At 34.6% G+C, this 13,025-nt stretch overlaps 1 protein-coding gene and 1 long non-coding RNA gene across 2 annotated transcripts in view; one reads left to right on the top strand and one right to left on the bottom strand.

Annotated features, from left to right (window-relative positions):
• The window catches only part of Pngl (N-glycanase Pngl), a 53,091-nt gene that overhangs the window by 26,451 nt on the left and 13,615 nt on the right, over window positions 1–13,025 (top strand). The gene's annotated exons all lie outside the window — the stretch shown is intronic.
• Window positions 3,903–5,279, bottom strand: LOC139993478 (uncharacterized). The gene is made up of 3 exons (XR_011801387.1): window positions 4,961–5,279; window positions 4,306–4,376; window positions 3,903–4,032 (listed from the first exon to the last, which is right to left on the bottom strand). It is a non-coding gene; the product is annotated as an uncharacterized lncRNA (long non-coding RNA).

Below are 13,025 nucleotides of genomic sequence, written 5' to 3'. Positions count from 1 at the left end.
GAAATCATCGACCGTAGGGTTGGTTTTATTTTTTTTTCGTCCTTTCTCTATTTTCCCTGCCTGGTCGGTGTCTCGTATTCGCGATTTCAAACATTATTCGAATAACCTCGAAAAATTATGGGTAGCCGAAAGAAAATTTCGGCCAAACGTTGTATACGTTTAAGTGAATTCGATTGAAATTCATTCGACGCTCCGTTTAAATTATATGTATGGAATTACATTTATCACCGGAATTTTACAGGAATTGCCAGAATGGTCTGATCGGAATTTATGAAAGGTTTTAATGAAAACTAGCGATGGGTTCAAGTACGTGTGAAGTTAGTGCGAACATCGACGAATAAAATTTATTTTTAAAAGTTACCAGCCAAGAAAAAGATTGACACCCGCAAGAAAATAAAAAAAAAAATTTAATATTCTAAAAATACCTAAAAATCTCCAAATATTTAAGATTCTAAAAAATCCCAATCTTGCAGTAAATATCTTGTTACATCTCCATACACTGCCATATTGGTTTTACATTGTACCAATATAATCAAGCAACTTGAATCAAAATTAAGTAATATAACCCTAAACTGTTATAATCCCCAATAGGTCAATGATTAGTTAAGAGTTAAATATCGCGTGTTGCTGGATTGGAAAATAACGCGTTTATACAGAATCAAATATTGTACATCTCTGGTGCGTTTGCCGCCTCGTTAAATATACCTTCGCGCGCGGAACGTTATCTTTCTGAAACATTGGAATCGAATCCAATAAATCAAAAATAACATTTTTTATTCAATTCATTTATTTTAAAATAAATACGAATTAATTTCCTGATTGTAATCCGGTAAAAAATATCGACCATCGCTGCACGCGTGTTTCGATTTTGATAAAGCTCATTAATCGAGATTCTGCGATACAAATATATATTTAATGCAAATTATATTTTTAAATTGGAATATATTTCGTAGAAATTATATTTTTTAATTCCAATAGGTTAATTTAGTAAGAACTTCGATCACGAATAATGCAAACTCAATTCATTGGCTTCGCGCTAAGCTGGTTGTAATTCATGTATGTCTAATCCAAAGTTAATTCACGCTAATCTATACTTAACTCCCCTACCAAACCTATCCTAAATTAGGTTAACTTTGAATTCAAGCGCCATCCCGCTCAGACCAATGTAAGATATGCATGAAATATCGCATATTGAATCAGACTGATTTAAAATATACATAAAATGTCGCGTGTGGATTCTTTCCGATCTTTTTATTTCCGTTTTAATTCAAACCAAACCTAATTTACCTCCGATTTACTCTCAATCAAAATCCAACAAAAGTTCCCAACTCTGAACCATTATTCTCAAGCAGAAAAAAGAAGAATTCCATTATAACGGAATAAAAATCAACAAGAAACGCTCGACCGTATTTTCCCAAAAACAAAACGCAGAGGAGAACAAAACCCATTTCACGTGCATCTCTTTCTTTTTTACACGAGGGATCATCGGCGTTTCAATTAGACACCCCGTATACAATATGGCCGACAGCAATGGATACATAACCTTGCATTCGTTGTGAGCACGGAGAAAGTAAGGGGAAACGCAATACCGGTCGCAGGCATTATGAAGTCGTCGTAACGATGTATACATCTGCCCTTCTATGTGTGCATGTGTACGAACGTAGTTCGTGTCTACACGTGTAACTTGACAAAGAATGCAACCACGAAAGCGAAATGCACACGCGTATATAACGGTGGGGCGCGCAGACAAATGTCGATGGCGAGCAACAAGTGTCGAGGGGTCTTTACTTCTGACAATGAGTACAAAATCTGGCTGACTGGAATACGCGAACACAAGCGGTAAGAGAAAGGTTGAAGGGGCACGGTGAACTCGTCGCCAAAGCTTCCACATTCACAATTAGTTATCATGCAAATTCGGCTTTCTTTTCATTTACCATTTAACTTACTCTACACTAGCATATTGTAAATGTGTTCACGTATACAGTGATTCACAAAAGTATTCCAACACTTGTACTCACCTTTCACGAATAATAGAGAAATCAAAAAACATTCATATGTTTAATCAAAAAGTAATCTTGAAGTATGGTCCCGTTGAATATTGAGATTTATTAATTTAATAGATAATTGACTGTTTAAATATTTTTGTGGTCTGTGAGAAATATACACTGGTACAGCGGTAATGAAATCATTACAATGATGCACCCCTTGCGTTGTTAATTGATCGACGCCATATCCTTCTACTCCTGAAAATTTTCACACTACTAAGCCCGTTCTCGTAACAGGCCGCGGGCTAAAGTTTGTGTTTCTCTTCACGTACATAGAACTTTTTCCCAAAACTTTGCGTAGAAAGCAGGAAAATTTCAAAATGTTCAAAATGTTTTCTTCAATCACTGTATATAACTATCTGTGTTCGAGTACGCTGTGTATCTATACCCGTTAGCGGACGTTTACGCAGGGAGTTTTAATTCACAGCTTGTAACTGGTTTTAGTACGTGTGTCACGCGAAACAAGCATGAATCAGCTTACAACGATCGTAATTGATAATCAACTGGGAACGGGAGCAGTTAATGAGTAATTACGATAAGTGTCGCGCGTGAGGCGCTGTTAGTGAAACGCGGGAATTTCGGCCAGTTTCTTTCGTGCTTTGAAAGCGTTTGCCAAGAAACCTTGATCCTTATCGCGATCAGATATCACGCTCCACGCTTGGTGACTAACATGAGACCCTATGAAATTGAATTTGTTTACCTGAGTGCAACCGGTAATGGATTGATTAAGTGGTATATTCTTAGACACAGAATTATGAAATTATGGATCTACATGTGTTCACAGGTATTTTAGTGTAATTGAGCTTTCGTGCTTGGTAATTTATTGAATAATGAAGTTCGTGAATTATTAAATTTAGCGTATTTTATAAGAATCAGTTGCATAGCAAATGTGACTTTATAAATCAAATGCGAAATTCGATGATAGAAAAGATCGTGATCAAGTCAACTTTTCGTCTTGAATTTTATTCGATCGCAAACGTTCGGTCCGGATCGTTTGAAGTTCCGTAGATCAAGCCTTATTCGAGTAGAACGGTTTCATTCAGAGATCATTTCACATTTCATTTGGCGGAAGATTCCTTGGTCCTCGTAAAATTACACGGAACCTTTATTCGATAAGTTTTTCACATTTCATTTCACGCAAGATTCATCGGTTCTCGTAAACTTACTTCCGTGGAATCTGCCATCCGATATTTCCGCCTTGCCCCTTCGCGTTTCATTCGTCGCACATTCTTGTTAAGTTTCATGAAACTCGCGTGAGACAAGTGTTCGATAATTATGTCGCATTTAGTATCCGATCTCCTCTTCAATCTCCCCTGAGATAATCGAACGTGATGCTGTACTCGATCTTTTGTACGTACAAGATGTTTCAAAATGCAGGTGGAAGTATGTATATAGTTGTACATCGACTTTCATCGATCTCACATATTTTATTTTAATTGAGACAAAGGAACAGAATTAGCAGAATATTCGTACAAATATATTAACACGATGTACAGGGCGTTCGAAAACCTCGGCCCTACTATATTTCATTCTATTCCTGATAAAAGTCGTAAAGAAAGTAAATTATTAGAATTTTTTATGAATATATTTTACGATACATAGGACGTTTCCAAATCTCGATTTTACATATTTCATTTCAGTCAATTCTTGTGCGACAGCTTCCACGTATAAAATCAGAACCGGATGGACATCTCATGGGTACTTCAATGATGCTTTGCAGAGCATTAAACTGTCCTGCTTCTGTAGTTGTAGTACTCATCTCTGTAGTCGCGCCTGTGGGTGGATCAAAATTGGTTTTAAATTTCGAATTCCCTGTATCGATCTGGCTTTTGATTTGCGCTTCGGTGTTTTTCTTGATTCTCTGCAAGAGCAAGGGCAGCTCTGTTGTCGTCTCTCCCTGAGACAGATGCATCAGTGCAACGAGCATGAAGATAGCAAGAGAAAAAAGAGAGAATCGCAACATCTTTCTTGTGGTATCTTCTCGGATCTTGAAGTGGAAATAAATTAACATGAAAGAAGAAAAAAAGTAGGATGAAAACATTACGATATTGTTTCCTTGGTGTTTTTATTTATGGAACAACTTGTATAATAAGGGGAAGTTTGAACGTTGCTTTAACTTTTCAATCAGGAATCTTCTTTTAGTATGAAATGAACAGTGCTTGATTCTTTTTAATGTACAAATGGACGACCACTTCTAGTGCAAAAATTTCAAAAAAGAAGTTTCAAAATATTTTCACAGATCACAAACTTACCTCAAAACGCGTCTGTCCAATTTCTGTATACTGAAATCAGCTTCAAATTTTATGTTCACCTCTTCTGAAACAGCCTGTACTGCAACATTAATAGTACGTTATATAGAATGGAAACATCTCCATTCATAATTACTGTTATTTAACCATTATTAGTTATCTAACTATAGCTATATAACTATAATGATGGATTATTTCCGACAGATTAACGTGATGCATTTTTACGTTCTCCGAAATGCATGTATGTGTTAGTGAAAGATGAACAAATTTATTATTCAATCCAATATAATTACTTCGGAACAATAGAATTACTTGTATCTATTTCTATATATTGTATACATTCTATGCATCTATTATTTTTTAATTTTTCATAGGTGCATAAAAATCTACAATCTAATAATACTCAATGTGTCTTTAAAAAACCAAGCAACGAACATTAGATCGTCCGGAAAATTCGTAGCGAAATTTAAGAAGAAACGAAAAACAACCTATTTCCATCGAATCAGAGCTTTTTCTTTAAAGAACGTAATTTTTCCCTTCGCTTGAAATTATATTTTTGGGAAATGTATCAATTTATGCCAAAGAAACTAAACGACACGAATTTTTCAATCAGCTCAATGAAAATCATACTTTTTAAATTAAAAATTTAAGATTCAAGATCTGCACCTTATGAAATAGCCTATAGCGTGAAAAACCGGATCGACGACTAGACCACCGCTATTGATGAATTCCAGTTGGTGTACAAAACCGCGTTGCTGAACAATTATTCGACGATTTATTACCAGGAAGCGTTTTCCTCCCTAACACGTCGATGACAAACACAACAACGCTTCGCTATACACCCGCGAGACTATAGGATCACACCTCCATAACTTTTCAGTATTGTGAATTGAAATAAAACAAAGCGTAACAACACGTAGTAGAGCGTTCACGAGCGGTGTAAACCGTACAAAAGCTACGATCACTCTGAGAGATTACGATTGTAGAACGATGATTACGAGTTTCGTATTCCTCGAGACGACACTGGTGGGGTCAAGAGTATGCTCCGTTATCTGCTAACGTTAATTCGTATCGCGGTAAATTATTTTGCTGGATATCTATTTGACCTAATTTTTCAATCGGAAAGTTCTTGTCGGTCACGATTGACTTTGTTGTGAAATTTTTTTTTTTTTTGTGTCTTTCTTTTTCACATGTGTCAGGTTATTTATTTGTATATTGGCTCACGATAGTGCGTTGAAAGTTTAAAAACTTGCGATATATAGATGCAAAATGTGTACAAAATATAAAAGTATATAATGTATAGCACTCATTGTGATATTTAGTAGGCAAAATTCTACTTAAGTTGCATTTCTTCCGTTGACGACGTGTTTTGTATTTCGTGTGTTGAGAAATTGAAAATTCTGAGGCGGTGCTTTTATTGTAAAACGCAACATATTGCCAACAAGTTTCCTTTCTTACGTTATTATTCTTTGTCCAACGCCATTTGGTGAATTTTTGGTGACATTTTTAGTAGATCAGTGTAAATGATGATTGGAAGAAACGCGAGGCTTTCTGGTTATAGGATTTACTGGTCCTAACTTCTGCACGTGATTCCAGGTTTCAAGTTAGTAACATGGTGACTTGCTTTTAAAGATAAAAGTGACGAAGATGCTAGTGAATTGACAAGACATAGTGAATTGTAGCTGACAGATTTATATTTGTTCTCCTAATACCGATTATAAAAGAGAAGAAAAGAGAAGAGAAGAAATTATTGGTAATTTATAACTTTTGATCTATAAAATTTCGTTAATAATATCGTATAGTTAAATTGTGCAGGAGGACTGTAATTTTAAGCGGAAGAGATCCGTATTTAATTTTCATTCTTTAATAATAAACATAAAAATATCCATTTACGTAAACATCCACGATGTACATAATCAACATACAAAATACCTAACATTCCAAGTCATCAATAACCAAATTTCATTCCAAACATCGACCACATAAAACGCATGGAACACTCGACTCATTGAGCAATCAGCGAATCGTCTTCGCAAAAAATACTTACGACACTCGTGACGAAGGCTTAATCCGGAGCGTGATTGTTCCCTTTTTAGGAAGCATTCAACGCTGTCGGATCGTTTTTACGTTTAATTGGACGTGAATTGGCGTGGCCAGGGAAAGGGGAGAGCACGAGTGAGGAAAAAAAGAGCCTCGCGTGCTTTCACACGGCTCTCCTTTTCGCGAAGTTTACCGGCCGCTCTTTAAATATGTGCGGCCGACTTAAACACGCCACCGTAAAGACCGGCACGCCTCGAGAGTCCGCTCAAGTACTACTTTTCTTCTTCTAATCTGTGAGTAAGTTGTCGCCTTTGTGGCTACACGGTTATTATAATGTGCTCGCGTGTGGGTGCGACGTGTTGCCAAACACATGTACACTCTTGTCCATAAATCACCGTACGCCGATTTATTTCGAGTATAATAATTGCTAGAAACAATTGTGACTAAATAATCGTCAGAATGTAGGTACGACTTTCTAGATTCACTTTGTTCATTCGTAAGTTACAGTGGAACTCTGTTTATGCAAGCTCTATCTATTTGAAACAGATTTTAGGCAGTGCCCGATTAAATGAACTGTTGCTTGTTTAACTCACTCATCTAAACGTGAGCTGCTACTGTACGAATGAGAAATCGTAGTGGAGTCAGTGGACACCTATTATACGAACGTCAAATGTATAAATTATTTGTCACTCGAGAAGTTCGTGTACAGTTTTGGAGTTGTGAAGCCTTACCGTATTCTATCGAATTAAAATACGGTTTTATACTATAAAGTAACTATTATGAAATAAAGTTAGCATTTACGTTAAATGTTGAAATTACATAATGTCAAGCGTACTTAAGTTTTAACAATAATTTTGCCCAAAGACAAGTGCCCCATGACTTATAGACAGGTATATACACAGTTGAAAATAAAACTAAGCGTACAGGTAGTAGAAGAATATAACTATCATTGGCGATGAATTGTTTGAAAGAAACTAGTACGAGTGTTATGTGCTTAAATTTTATTTATTTTATGTATTGTATGTATTATATGAAATTAGTATTTACATTTGTGTGTAAAATTTACGTACATATTTAATGAGACTTCATTGATACCAATTTCCACTACCTGACATTTAGTTTTGTCATCGACTGTATAAGTCTGGCGGGGTGCACACAGACGTGCTCCTAACAGCTTCATCTAGCGGGCCGTGAAAAAGCTACAGCCCCGGTGGTTGCAGAAAAATTAAGGAACATTTATACACTTCATATTACGACGCGTGGATTCCTGCTCAAATTCGTACAGCTTGTAGGCTTAATACGTTTGCTACTAGCGTTATGTACACTCCGGTTTATAAATATAAGAACATCTCTGGTTCCGTATAAAATGTAACAGTCGATTGATATTATCGATGTTAGCAATGATGTTGGCAATTGCATAAACTCAATACCGAAACTTATAGGAACGATTGTTTTTTCGCTAACAATATGTCACGTGTACGTAGCTTCAATGTATAGTTAGCTGTAAGTTTGTTCACTTAGTGCAATTTGCAATAGAATTACTAACTGAGAAGTGCAGTTGTTAATCTATAATACAGTATCGTCATAAATTGAGATTTTAATCGAGGCATTGAAACTAAAAGTGAAATAGCTCAATACATAATAAAGTAAATAATTCGCCGTGCAGAATAAATATGACGAATGCATTAATGGAACTAATACAATTATTCAGCATTTTCTTTTATCTCTTTGAAAACTTCTTTTACAGCAAACGATCTTTTGGCGTTACAAATATATAAATATGTGTAGAGGAATTAAAATCACACAAGCATAAATAATTGTGTTTAATTACTGCCAGATAGCTGTTCTATCGTTCTTTCGACGAATGTACATTATGACTACGTTGCCTGAAAGAAATGAGAAAGTTTTTAACAGGAAACCAGACTCATGAACCGGTCATCCACGGCTCGGCGATTTGCTGTTAAATATTAAATGCATAAGAACACGTTTCAGAGGAAGTTTTTAATAAAAGTACATTCTACTGGGAAATTTTCCTCTGTTTTTTATTCCTCGAAGCTCGATTAAACGCGCGCGCGCGCACGACTAGCCGGATTACCTTGAAAACAACTCGGCATGCCGTACGAATTCACGCGATTTCATGCTTAAATCACGGAACGAAATAAAGCTGGAATTTATACAACTCGGTTACGTAAAGAAAGTGCGCGGTACATTAATCATACGATATTTATATTTTACGTTTCTAAGAAATATTGTTGCAAATGTCAGTAACCATTATCGCTAATTGCGAATAGAAGATAAAGTACTGATAAATATTGCATGCAACAGTCAATATTTAACCTAATGAGTTTTATTTGTAAATTTACGAAATTATTCAAAAATATGCGTATGAAATATCCATTTATTCATTAAGAAAAAGATCATAAATTTTCACCTAAGAAATGTTGTATACAGTATACGATTACTAATTAAAATTAATCAGCGACTTTTATATTCGAATACATGACACTATTTAAACTAGCGATCATTCAAAATAGAAATATACGAAATTTGCATTTACAACTATAACATCGTTTATGAAAAGAAAATATCTATTTAAACTAAGTGGTCAACGACTTTTATATTTGGACATATGGAATTATTTAAACTACGAATCATTCAACATAAAAACATATGAAATTTCTTTTTACAAATATAAATATGTTCATAAAAAGAAAATATAAATTTCCTAATACCTATTTGCACATTTTATATTTACACCCTATACTAAACAAATTTGTTTAAACTCGATTTTCTCAGTAATATAGCGCCATAAGAAAAACTGTTTATACTGCACTTTCCACTTGCTTCCTCGCGTAGAGTCGCCCTCTTGTCCATTGTATCATCATTACTGGGATACTCTGTAGAACAAAATCTTACAGCAAAGAATACACTAAACAGTATATTGAACAACTTAAAACCACGAAACCTCCTCGAAAATTGCCTTTGTTTCATACATACCTGTCCAAGGTAGCAGAGGTTGCGCGCTACAGTGGTCGAAAGTATAGCGTTCGGAACAAAAACGCATCGGCACGCTCCAAGTGTTCCATAGAAGCGTAAGAAATATTTTTCCAAAGGATTTCATCCGCTGTAAAAGTTTGCGCATTATTTCTCGGCTTTCTGCCGTCCACGAGGAAAGTAGAAGATAGAAAAGAGAAAGAGAGAGAGAGAGAGAGAGAGAGAGAGAGAGAGAGAGAGAGAAAGCGGATTTTATCCGAGACTCAGTCATGTGCAACAAAGGGGTATTGATATGGACCGTGCTTGTGAAACGGGCCAATAGCTGTGGCCGCCATTGTCACCCGCGGCCAGATCTATACCGAAGATATCTGCTGTATTCTTCCAACTACAAATTCTCCTGGTCAACCTTTTTTTTTCTTCCCCTTTTCTTCCGCCACTATCGTCACAACGTATCTTTGCACTTTCTACCAGGGCAGACCGAGCTTGGCAATACGTCGATTCCAACGGTGGAACATTAAACGCGCATAAAAGCCACCCCGAGAACAAAGCGCTCTCCATTCGATTTCTTATTACGAAAATTCACTCAGCCTCATTGTTCGATGGTTTCTGTTCGCGTATCGGTAAATGATTACGTTATTGAATCTCTCTGATTAATGTGGTCTCTTTCGGACTATCGTTCGATCATTGTTTTCATTTGTTTCTTTTTCTACCAATCTGTTGTTAGTTGTATAGTTGTTCACACACCTTGTGATGGAACTAGGTCGTTCGCGTTAAAAATCTAATTTTTTTGGTTGGCTAAATTTAGTTGACTAAATAATTTGAAGAAATTTTAGGAAGTTTGTTAATGTGTCTTTAGTGTGTCGTAAAATTGTTTGTTAAATGGAATGTTTGAAACTTTAAAGGTTTGTCTTCTTGCATTTCATTGTGAAAAGGGGTCGTTTATTTTCCTATTCATTTTTTTCATTGTTCTGGCCTTTCGAAAAATCCCAACAAATTTTGGGGTATCAACGTGTTATGCAGTAGTTCTTTCGATAGTTTCGAAACATTTTTTTGGTGAAAGGAAACCATGAAATTAAACCGAATGATGCGTATCCAATATCGAATAATAAAATAACAATGGAACGAATAAATTAACAAATAGTAGAATTAATCACTTTTACTTCTAATACCTTAAAAAATTTGTTTCTGCGGATTGTCATAATTTCTAGTAAAAATAAATATTTCTTTCCTAAGAAATTAAATCCTAATAACGTATCTGAATGATGAAACTGTTAACAGAAAGTAAAATTGATCAGTTTGATTTCTAATAGATTCATATATGTATATCTTCTTCCAAAATGTTAAGGTCTCTGGTATATTTGTGGACCCAGTTCGAAACAACTGATTAATTACTCCGATACGGATGAAATATTTCGTCAGCGTGTGAGAATAATTCAGAGTACGTCGAATCTAATAACCGGTATGAATGATCAGCCCGGTAAATCTGTTATCTGTATCAAGGATCGTGAATTATCATAACGAAATCCGTGCAGAAGTGGATGTTGTTATGTCCGTGACACGATATTCAAATGATGAACAGATTGTAGGTCAGCGTTGAATATTTTATGAGTTGTTTGGATGGTGAAGTTGAATTTATTGCATAAACTCCACACGACCACCGAGCTTGCGACATGATACTTGATGGTAAGGTGATAATACGGTTCGTTACGTTCTACGGAATTTATAACAGTTCCCCTTCATTCCCAGCGACTTTTCGTTCGGAATAATAATTAAATGACTTTGTTCTCTCTCCCTCGCCGGATTAAATATTCAGAATAACAATTCGATAATGAATAATGAAAATTCGGGAAATTTTCAAATCTGTTCAATGATTCAATATTTGTCATTCCATCGTCTTTATACAATATGCTGATTTTCTCGTTGAAGAATTTCTCGCTTGAACTTCAACATTTTTTCCCCTTCCTTTTTTCTTTCTTCTTCTTTTTTTTTTTTTTTTCAGTTCCGATACTTTAGTGAAGTGAACGAAAGTTCCATTAAAATTTCATGGTTACGTGTGCAAGGAGGATTGATCGATTCGAACACCTTCTAAGTAAAGTTTCGCATAATCGACGGCTCTTCGTGTAACGTATACTCTTTAAAAGCTAAAGTACGAAACTTTATTTCGAAGAATATTTTTCTTCGAAATTCTTATTTCAGAGTTTTATTTTATAAGATAATGGAACGAGGAGGGTGAAACATTGTGAACATTTATAATATATAGAATAATAATGCCTGGTAATTTAAAATTTATGTTTCTCAAAACATAAAATATATAATTTTATTCGTAGTCCTTTTTATTTCTTCTCTTCTACTCTTTTATTTTATATTAATTTTCAGTTCGAAAATTTTAGGATTTCAAACTTGTAAGAATTTCTAAATTAGAGAATTATACAGTACTTGGTAATTTAATTTTTACTCTCCAAAATCTAAAACATTTACAAAACTTTATTTATAGAATGTTTATCTACTCGCAATTATTATTATCCACTAAAAATAGAACTTCAAACCTGCAAATGATAGAAGCTCATAAAACAGTGAATAATATAATATCTGATAATATAAAATAATTTGTATCTACGTCCATCTGTATACTAAAATATCATAAAACATTTGACTTCGTTTGCCCCAGTTATTCAATATAATTGACATATACTACTTATAACTGAAACTTGGCTTTCATAGGATATAAAAAGAATACCATTAATTTGAAAAATAAAAATCTATCACAAAAATATAATATTATTTATTATGTGAAATATAATATCGCAAAAATTGTTCCAAAATGAATACTATTAATATATAATTTAAACTGAAGAAAAGCTACTCTTTAACTGGAAATTTTTTTATAGTCACGGTATATGGATATATGGACATATAATTTTTAAGTGATACATTAAACTTATAGAGGGTTAAATAAATGTTATGACAGATCACGAAATTTATTTGTGAATTATGAGCATGAAATAAAACGCTACATATATAAAATGACAATATTATGGCACTCTGTCAGTAATTCGAGCAAGTAAATTCGTAGAAAGCTTCTCAACGGATCCATGTCTTGCTGTTCGATGTTTCCCCCTGTAATCTTCTTTGAACTTGCCCCTCAATGTCCCATTCCTTCCCTCCACTTTCCTTCCCGAGGAATCACTAGAAGGTTTCATCTTCCATTCCGTTATAGTTTCGTCGCTCGAGTGCTTTTTATTTCGTACGTACGCGACAAATCTTCTTTCCTCTTCCCTTCAATATTTCCTCTTCCCCCCTCCCCTTTCTGTACTCACCTAGGCTTCACCATCAACCTTTCATCTCTTTTGGAACCTTTTTTAAATCTCGAGGCGCGCGATAAACATGTACATTGTACATATCTACGAAGTCTGAACATTTTTTAAAAAGTTAATATCTTTTGTAAATGTAAGGAAATATTATTTTAAATGGAAAATTTATTCTCTTCGTTAAAACTTCTTTATAATGTACTTTTTCAGGCAATCAACTCTTTACAATAGTTAGTTTTAAAGAAATTAAAATTCTTTATCCAAATTTTCTTGAAACATGAAATTTTTTGCTTAATGATAGTGAGTTTAGGCAACTCTAATTTTATTGAAACATTCAACATGTATTATTTCTTCTTTTTATTGAAAGAACAAAGTTCAGAAATATCTTT

Source organism: Bombus fervidus, chromosome 13, assembly GCF_041682495.2.
Source record: "Bombus fervidus isolate BK054 chromosome 13, iyBomFerv1, whole genome shotgun sequence".
Lineage (NCBI taxonomy): Eukaryota > Metazoa > Arthropoda > Insecta > Hymenoptera > Apidae > Bombus > Bombus fervidus.
The sequence above is the reverse complement of the archived record's forward strand: the minus strand, read 5'-3'. Positions and strand labels throughout refer to the sequence as shown.